Source organism: Phyllostomus discolor, chromosome 9 (genome assembly GCF_004126475.2).
Source record: "Phyllostomus discolor isolate MPI-MPIP mPhyDis1 chromosome 9, mPhyDis1.pri.v3, whole genome shotgun sequence".
NCBI classification, from domain to species: domain Eukaryota; kingdom Metazoa; phylum Chordata; class Mammalia; order Chiroptera; family Phyllostomidae; genus Phyllostomus; species Phyllostomus discolor.
The window spans coordinates 33,477,833-33,488,226 of record NC_040911.2 but is presented as its reverse complement, the minus strand read 5'-3'; positions in this window follow the sequence as shown (position 1 = coordinate 33,488,226).

Sequence of the window (10,394 nt, the reverse complement as noted above, 5' to 3'; positions counted from 1 at the left end):
ATCAGCATGCAAAATTCCATGGTTTTGTCACACAATAATGCTACTTAGAAAATATAATTTAAAACTACTAACGACTATATAATATATAGATATAAACATTGCAAGAAATATGCAATACATGTTTAAGATTTATAAAACTCAATCGAAGGACAGGAAAGAAGGCTAGAACAAATGGGGAACAGTATCCCATTCTTAGTTGGGATCGCATAATGTCACAAAAGTTCTCAAGTCTCCTCAAATTAGTCCATAATTGCAAAGCAATCCAATTCCAACTCCTGACGGGATTCCACCCCCCTCCCCCTGAATAATGCGATTTGAAAAACATCTGGAATATCAAATATAGAATATCGCCATAGCATATTTGAAACAGTGCAGTCCTAAGCAACACGCCACTACTAGTTATCAACATATAGTCTGAACTCTAAAGCCACTATAGTAAAACATGGGGTTCATTGGCATAGGAATAGTAAAACTGACAGGTGAAACATAATAAAGGTTTTAAGAAGATAATTTACTTAACATAGTTGTGGAAGTTTAATGTGTGACTAAGGGAGTGCTTCAAACCAGGGCTGACAGGAAGGTGTAACTGACACTGTTGGGGCACTGACCCACATCCTCTGACCTACATCCTCTTGGCCTGACCTCCCACTGCAGCCCAGCCCTGGTGTACTGTTCTTCACAGGTTTTGACCTTGTTTCTATCAGCTCCTCATTGCAAGTATGTGCTGAGTAGCTCTTGTTTGCTGTCCTGGAACTTTTTTGATAATCTGACAATACCCTTTTCTATGCACTTGACCCTGATCCATATCACTGAAAAGGGGTGTGGGAGTGGGAGCTAATGAATGAACGCTTCTCTCTTTTGAGACTGGAGTAAATGGTTCTGAGTCACATGCTACAAGGCACCTTAGAATCACCCTCACTGGGTACCTAGTCACCTAAAGCTGTGGCATATCTGTCCTTTACACCTGCTCCTTCTGAACACTCTGAAAAAATAGATAACCTTTGTCCCAGGCTCTGCCTTTGGAAAAAACACATACAAAATTAGATGGACAATGCGACATACGGTGTTCAGAAACTGTGCAATGGGGAAAAGAATAAAGATATATCTCTACATGTAAACAAATTCCATAAAAGTTAAAAAGGTAAATATAACAGTAACCCCCCCTCCAATAAAAAAAGAAAAGCATTTGAAAACACTACCAAATGGAGGCTCTAGCTTTCCCTTTCCCTCTCTCCTGATGTCTTCCGGCCTCTCTCTGCCAATATGATTTCACTTGTTCTATCTATTTATTTGTTAAAATATTACATCTGCTGAAGGTCTCCTTATTTCCAGCATTTTTTGAAGGTTTGTTTTTTCCTATGCATCTCTGTGTTACAGTTGGATTTTAGGTGGACAGTGGAAATAAATGCATGCATTTAATCTGCCATCTGGATTCACAACATTTTCAATTTTTCATTAGTTCTATCTCTTGTTAGCACCATTGAGTGGTATTAAACAGTCTAATTTGAGAGTCTCTGACAAGTAGAATTGTATCAAACTATGATGATTTCTATTCATTAATTAAATAATTCTCAATTGTCCTGTTGAGACAAAAAATGTTCCACTGTCTTTATCAGAGTGTTTTAGAGATGGTTCCTATGAGATCACTGAGTCCCTGGATACTCAATGTAAGGCTCACTGGCCAAATTAGGCTATGTTCACTTTCCTGTGACTTCCCTGAGCATCTTGCCATTTTTAAAAACTACATGAATTACATGTGCTAGCAGGCCAGCAGTTCCTAACCATCTACCTATATCGGCCATTTAAATTTGCCTATTGGGAGATTGAATTAGATAGTAAGTAGTAGTTATTATGTGGTGTAATTTGATTTAATGGAATTTTCAAAAGAGTTTATTAAAAATAAGACGTGTAAAAATCTTCATATGCATTTTGCTGATGTTTTCACTGTGTGTATTAGGTTTACTCTAAGTGGACGTGAGTTAGTGTGGACTATCTTAACAGAGATATCTGTTCACGTGGCTCACCATTAAATATATTCTGTTCCTAATAGTCAAAAGTCCTCATTTAAAATACGTCAACATTATGGCCTTAAGAACAAAATATTTTTTCCTGGATCTCACTTGCAGGCCTGTTCTAAATTCTCATATTCTAATTCAGAAAAATCAAATAGAAAACTTTGTTTCTTTATTTATCCACATATAGATTAATTTTAATGTCAATTAAATGATATCTAATTAAATAAGGAAAGACATAGGACATTTTAGACTACATGATTTAAAAAATTTGGAAGTACTTAGATTCAAAAGAAGTTACAAGGATCATATAGAGGGTCCTGTGTACATTTACTCAGTTTTCTTCCTTCTTATATAACTGTAGTGTAATATAAAAGCCAGAAAACTCACATTAGTATATCATGTATTCATGGCTCTATGTAGTTTTATGAGATGTGCAGATTTATGTAAGGAATCAAGGTAGAGAACCATAGCCTCACTGCAAAGATCATGCTTGTGTTACTCCTTCACACTCAACTACAGTCCTCACCTGATCGCCTTCCCCTGACTGTCTCAACCCCTTCATCCGCTAATCATTCTCCATAGCCATAATTTGTTATCATTTTGAGAATGTCATTCAAATGGAAGTATGGCAGATATGACCTTTTGAAGCTGACTTTTTAAAGGCAGCAGAATGCACCTGGAAACCATCCAAGTTGTTGCATGTATTAATAGTTCATTTTGTTTTGGGTTTTGTTTTTATTTCATGGAATGATTTATCTTTTCATCCCATGGTATGAATCTGTCACCATGTGTTAACCTGTTCACCCACTGAAGGACATTTTGGTTTTTCCAGTTTGGGGCTATTGAAAATAAAAGCTGCTATGTACAATTACAGGTACATTTTGAATGGATGGCAGTTTTCACTTGCTTGGGACTAAGATTTCTCTGTTATATGGTACTTGTATGTCTAGTTTCTTTGTAAAAGAACTTCTATTTCCATTTTTCATTCCTATAAGCAATGTATGAGAAATTCAGTTTCTCAGAATTCTTGCCAGTATTTGGTAGTGTCATTATTTTTTATTTTAGCTGTTCTAATAGGTATGTAGTCTTAGCTCATTGTAGTCATATCTCATAGTTAATTTGCATTTCCCTGATGGCTAGAAATGTTGAACATTTTTTCATGTGCTCATTTGCTATCCATAGATCCTCTTCTGGGAAGTATCTCTTTATATCTTTTGTCCATTTTCTAATTGGATTTTTTGTTTGTTTTTTACTATTGAGTTTTGAGAGTCCTTTATAAATTCTAAATATGAATCCATTCTCAGCTATGTGGTTTATAAATGTTTTCTTCCAGTTTGTCATTTGTTATAAACTATAACTTTCACTCTTTTACAAGGGCCTTTACTAAGCAAAATATTTTAACTGTGATATGCCCAATTTAGCAATATTTCCTTCTATGGATTGTGTTTTTGGTATAAATTTTAAGGACACTTCAGTAAGTCCTACATCCTGAAAATTTTCTCATATTTTCTCCTAAAAGTATCATGGCTATATGTTTAATATTTAAATACATGGTCCATTTGGATTAATTTTTATATAAGGTGTGAGTTTTAGACTGAGGCTTATTTTTTGGCTGTGAGTATACAAATACTCCATTCTCATTTGTTAAAAAGAATATCCTTCCTGCCCTGGCTGGCATAGCTCAGTGGATTGCGCGCGGGCTGGGAATCAAAGTATCCTAGGTTCGATTCCCAGCCAGGGTACATTCCTGGGTTGCAGGCCATAACCCCCAGCAACTGCACATTGATGTTTCTCTCTCTCTCTCTCTCTCTCTCTCTCTCTCTCTCTATCTCCCTCCCTTCTCTCTCTAAAAAATAAATAAATAAAATATTAAAAAAAAGAGAATGGTCTTTAAAAAAAAAAGAATATCCTTCCTTCACTGAATTGTTTTACACTTTTCTTAAACAATGAGTTGACAGCACTTACTGGATTATTTCCGGCTCTCTATTATGATCCATGTTCTATGTATCTATTTCTCTGCTAATGTCATACAATCTTGATTAATGTAGCTAAATAATGTCTTGAGATTGAGTGAAGTAATACAAACCACTTTATTTTTTTCAACAAATTTTTACCTATTCTAGTTTCTTTGTCTTTTCATACGAATTTTAGAATAATTTTGAATGTATCTAAAAAGAAATCTTGCTGACATTTTGATAGGAATGCAGGTAAACCTCTATATGGGAGAGCTAGCATCTTGACTATGTTGAGTCTTCCAGTCTACAAATGTGCTATGTTTTACCATTTACCTAAATCTGCTATAATTTCATTCATTAAAATTTTGTAGTTTTCACCATATGAATCCTGTACATATTCAGTTAGATTTATCCCTATTTCTCTCTTTAGCTATTTTATTTTTTTTATAAATTTAATACTTTTAGATTTTATTTATTTTTTAGAAAGCAGAAGGGAGGGAGAAAGAGAGGGAAAGGAACATCAATGCGTGGTTGGCACTCATATGCCGCATACTGGGGACCTGACTTGTAACCCAGGCATGTGCCCCAGCCTGAGGATCAAACCAGTGACCCTTTGATTCACAGGTGGGCACTCAACCACTGAGCCACACCAGCTAGGGGTCTTTTTAGCTGTTTTAAATGGTACTTTAATGGCTTCCATGTGTTCATTGCTTGTAAGTAGACACAATTAGTATTTGTATGTTTATCTTGTAAATTAACATGTGGCATTGCCAATTTCACCTAATAGTTAAGTTTTATGTAAGTTTCGTGGTACTCACAAAACAAAAACTTATAGTAGATACACAGAAGATGAAAACATACTGCCCTAAACAATCATCAAATCACAAAAGAACAGCAAGGGAGAAAGGGGAAAAAAGAATTAAAAACAACCAGAAAGCAATCAAGAACATGGAAATAGTAAGATCCTGCAATAAATAATTACTTAAAGTGTAAATGGATTAAAACTCCCAATCAAAAACAGAGAGTGGGTGAATGGATTAAAAACAAGACCCAGCTAACTATAATGCTGCATGCAAGAAACTACCTTCAGCTTTAACAGCACATATAGGCTAAAAGTGACAGATGGAAAAAGATATCCCATGAAAATGGAAATGAAAAGATAGCAGGGATAGCCATACCTATATTGGAAAAAGTGGGACAATTTTTGACTGAAACCTGGGCATTTGGGGAATCTTATTGTGTGACTGACTCCATGATAGCAGACTTTTTCTGGTGCTGCTCCAATGGGGCAGGCATCATCTTTTTACTACCACCTGGGAGGGGAAATCCAGTTTCCTCATTTAGCCACCACTTATAACCCAGGGAGGGGAAGTCTGTCCGTTATTACTGAGTGCATGTGGTTTGTCCGAGTTTCCGTTAGTTTTTTTTTACTGATAGAACACTGGTTGGCAGGTATGTTTGTTTTTGCTTTTCATGTGACCTCCTGGGACACTGGTGGGTGGGTTGGGGGTGGCCTCTTTAGCTGGGTGGTTATAAAAGCCCAGACTGTTCGTTAGTTCTCTGATTTCACCCCAGCATGAAGGGGGAAAGGGGCACTTCATTACCATTAGGTGGTGGTGGAAGTTTCCCTACTTGGGAGGGAACCTGGCCTGCAACCCAGGCATGTACCCTAGGGTGCAACTCAAACCGGTGGCACTTTGGTTTGCAGGACAACACTGAGTCACACCAGCCAGGGCTGTTTCTTTAGATAATTTTCATAGGTACCCTATGCATCAATTTATAAAGAAAAAAGATGAGAAAGTATTACAGCCAAGTGATAGCAGTGTTTGCTGCTGGGGTTACATCCACTTTTCATTCATTCCTTATAATTTTTCTTTTCTTTATTTCATGTAATGAGCAGATGTAAAGAAAAATAATTTTTAATTCAATAAGAATCATGACTTAAAAGGAGAATCTGTACATATGAGGTCTGTCCCGAAAAAGTCCCAGCATTGTTAATATAATGAGAATTATTTGTGCAACGTTGATATAATCTGGCACCCAAGGAGAGCAGACTGGAATTGCACATGTGTGAACAACGATGGCTTCAATGTACTAGTCAGTGAGGGCAGTAGGTACCTCTGAAAGCATGTGTACTGTGTGGCCATTGCATTCAAAATGACTGAGCAAGTAGAGCAATGAATATGCATCAAATTTTGCATTAAGCTTGAACATTTCTCCATGGAAAGTATTTGGATGATTCAGAAGGCCACAGCTATAGGCAATTGGTGATTGGCAGCTTCTTCATAATAACATACCCACTCATGCATCATATCTCATGCAGAGTTTTTTGGCAAAATATCAAATCACCTAGGTGATTCAGTCCCCCTAGAGCCCAGATTTGGTGCCCTGTGACTTCTGGCTTTTCTCACTACTGAAATCACATTTGAAAGGGAAGAGATTTCAGACCATTGATGAGATTCAAGAAAATATGACAGGGAAGCAGATGGATTAGGAGGAGATTAGGACAAGTGTGTGAGGTCCCAAGGTGCCTACTTTGAAGAGGACTGAGGTGTCATTGTCCTGTGTAGAGTATTGTATCTTGTATCTTCCTTAATAAATATCTCAATTTTTCATATTACATAGCTGGATACCTTCTAGACAGACTTCGTATACCAGAATGTAGCTTGTTAGCTATTAACAAATCTCCTGTCTATTTTTATGTCTTTATTTATTTATAATAATTTTTATTCACAAAGAACAAGTCTTGATTTTGTTTCCTTGTAACTTGTCTCTTAAATCTGCATCTCTCTTCTCTAAGATTTTTAAAGTCAGAGGGAGGGAAGTGAGAAAAGCTTCTCCTTGATATAGCTTTCTTTCCATCCAGTTCTAAAAATACCCCAGTATTATCCATAATAGATGCACTCTTTAGAATAACACATACTAAAGTGTGGTTCACACTCTTGCCCAAAACTTTTACCCCAGATAAGTCCATGAATAGGTCCATAGAATCGGAGTTAAAACCTAAATAAGATTCAAAGAAATGGATTTAAAAACTTTAGCTCTGCAGTTTTTGGAAGTAATCCATTCATGTATTCATTCATTCCTCCATTAATTAAAGTATTTTTATTTTTATTTTTAAATTTTATTGTTGTCCAGTTATAGTTGTTCCACCTTTTCTCCATTGCTCAACCCTAACCTGCCCCTCCACTTCCACAGTCAAGGCCCCCTCCACATTGCCCATGGCCATGAGCCCTCTATTTGTGTTTCTTTGCTTGCCCCTTCTCCTTCTTGCCCCCATAACCCTCCTCCCCCAACCTTCTGGTCACTGTCCATTTGTTCTTTATTTCCATGTCTCTGGTTATATTTTGCTCATTTGTTTGTTTTATGGATTAGGTTCCACTTATAGGTGAGATCACATGGTATTTCTCTTTCACTTCCTGGCTTATTGCACTTAGCACAATGCTGTCCAGTTCCATCCATGCTGTTGCAAAGGGTAGGATTTTCTTCTTTCCTTCTGTTGCATATATTCCATTGTGTAAATATACCACAGTTTTTTGATCCACTCATTACTGATGGCACTTAGGCTTAAAGTATTTTTATAATTATGTGTTCCTTGATATTATGGTAAAAAATAATATAAAGACAAAATAAATAGTTCTGTCTTAGTATAGCTTACACTGTAGATCTAGAGAAAAGATACATGAATAAGCAACCAAAATACAGTTAGACAATAAAATGCATAGAAGAAGAATAAAATCCTATAAGGTCCCTAATATTATATATAAAAATTAACACAAAATTAATCAAATATCTGAATATATGACTTAAAACTATAAGTCTTATCAGAAAACATAGGGCAAGAGCTTCATGACATTAGATTTAGCACTGACCTCTTGATAGGATACCAAAGCCACAGGCAATAAAAGAACAAAAAGAGATTTGAGTTAATAAACATTTCAAAAATTATGCATCAAAAAATTTCAACAGTTAAAAAGTCAACCCATTGAAGAATAGAAATACTTGAATGTTATACATCTCATAAAGGATTAATATCAAGAATATATGTCACCCTGGCTGGTGTGGTTCAGTGGATTGAGTACCAGCCTGTGAACCGAAGGGTCACTGGTTCAATTCCTGGACAGAGCACATGCCTGAGTTGTGGGCCAGGACTCTGGTTGAAGATGTGCAAGAGGCAAACAGCTGATGTTTCCCTCACACACTGATGTTTCTCTCCCTCTCCTTCTCCCTCCCTCCCCATCTCTCTAAAAATAAATAAATAAAATCTTTTTGAAAACAAGATATATAAACAACTCCTAAAATCAAACAAAAGAAAAATACCTCAATCCAAAAATAAGCAAAGGACTTGAATAGAGATTTCTCCAAGAGAGATACACATATGGCCAATGAGCCCATGAAAAAATCCTTAGCATAACTAATCATTAGGAAAATGTAAAGAAAAACTACAATGAGATTCTACCTCACAGCCATTACAATGGCTGCTTAAAAAAAAAAGAAAAACAGAAAATGTTAGTGAGGAATACATAAATTGAAACCTTTTTGAACTATTGGTGGGTATGTAAATGGTACAGCCACTAAGGAAAACAGTGTGGTGGTTCCTCAAAGTATTGAAAATTTGGAATAGCATATGATTCAGTGATTCCATTTCTGTGTATATATTGAGAAGAATCAGAAGCAGGGTTTCAAAAAGATATGTGTATACCACTTTTTGTAGCAGATTATTCACAATAGGTAGAATGTGGAAGGAAACCAAGTTCCATCAATGGTTAAGGGGGTAAACACATGTGACACATACATTATTCAGCCTTAAAAATGAAGGATATTCTGACATATGCTACCACATTGGTGAAACTTGAAGACATGGCTAAGTGAAATAAGCCAGTCACGAAAAGACAAATTGTGTATGACTCCACTTACATGAGGTACGTAGTCAAAATTATAGAGAATGTAGTATAGAGGTTACCATGGGAGGGAAGAAGAGAGGAATGGGAGTTATTGTTGAATGGGGATAAAGTTTCAGTTTTACAAGCTTGAAAGAGTTCTGGATGTGGACGGCAGTGATGGTTACACATTATTTCATACCACTAAGCTGTACACTTAGAAATGGTTAAGCTAGTTGAATTTTATGTCATTTATATTTTACTACAATAAAAATATAGAAAAGGTTATTAGGCCTTCAGAGGAAGAACCAAGTGAATGTAGGTTTAAAACTCTATAGCAAATATAAATGAATAATGCAGTACCACTTAGGAAAAAATTAAAGATATTGCCAGTCTCTAATAAAACTAAGAAATCTCAGTATCTTATAAAAGTCATCTAAAAAAGTAGATTGTAATAGCGTAGAGAGCCATTTACGCGTGCAAGTGTCAAAACAGATAACAGGGCATCTGCTTACTTTTTCTCACCCAGCACAACCTTCAACACCACTTTCTTCCTTCCCCATAATAGCATAATAAAATACCTATTTAAAATGTGAGAGTGTAGTCATATTTTTAATTAATAGTTTATTTGTTAGCATCAAATTTATATAAAGGTAAAAGGAGAAATAGAACAAGATTACTAGCAATATGGAAATGTAGATGAAACCAATTAAAATTGCTGGAATTGGATAATTTTTGACCTATAAAAATGGCAGCGTCACATGGTTCATTTAATAGACATTTGACAATGAAAACAAAATAGAATTCAAAAAGGTCTCTAAATGAGGTGCTTGACTTTATTATATATAGTGTACTGAGTTAACAGAATCTATTTTTAAAAATGTGTTGATGTATAACTGAACTCTACATTCATAATATCTGTATCCAAAGAATTTCTGTACTTTTCTTTAATTGGAGAGGGCACTATCTGCCGTACAACATTAACATGTATAATGTCTCTTTTTTCAGATCTTTTTAGGCATAGAAATAATGAATGGCTACTAAACCTAGTCTGGCACTTCTTAGGTGAACTTGGACATTTTTATTGCTATTAGGGCACAGTTAAGTTGTTGCCCAGCCTGGCCTAGCTCCTGGAAAAGCAGAGTGTAAGAGCCGGGTTTCCATCTCCCTCCATTTTCACTGTAGCACAGCAGGCTTCTTTTCATGCTGCACATATGCCTTTGGCTGCAGGAACGCATTGGGAAAATGTCAGTCGGTCTGCTGGGCTTGGTATAACAATACGGTTTCACATAAATACTTAATGTATCTAACTGGTTTTAACGATGTACCATGGTGTCACAATTCGTGATCTTTGTAATGTGCTTTATTCTTTGAATCATTTAATTTTGTTAGGCACACACGTTTTATTTCCTAATGACAAAAGAGAGCACGCTCATCTCTAATATCTGTTCCTTCCGTGTATTCAGTCTCTACCTTTCTCCTCTGTTACCGTTGAAGCTTTAAATCTAATCTTTTGTATCTGAAGAAAGATTTTCCTTATTTTT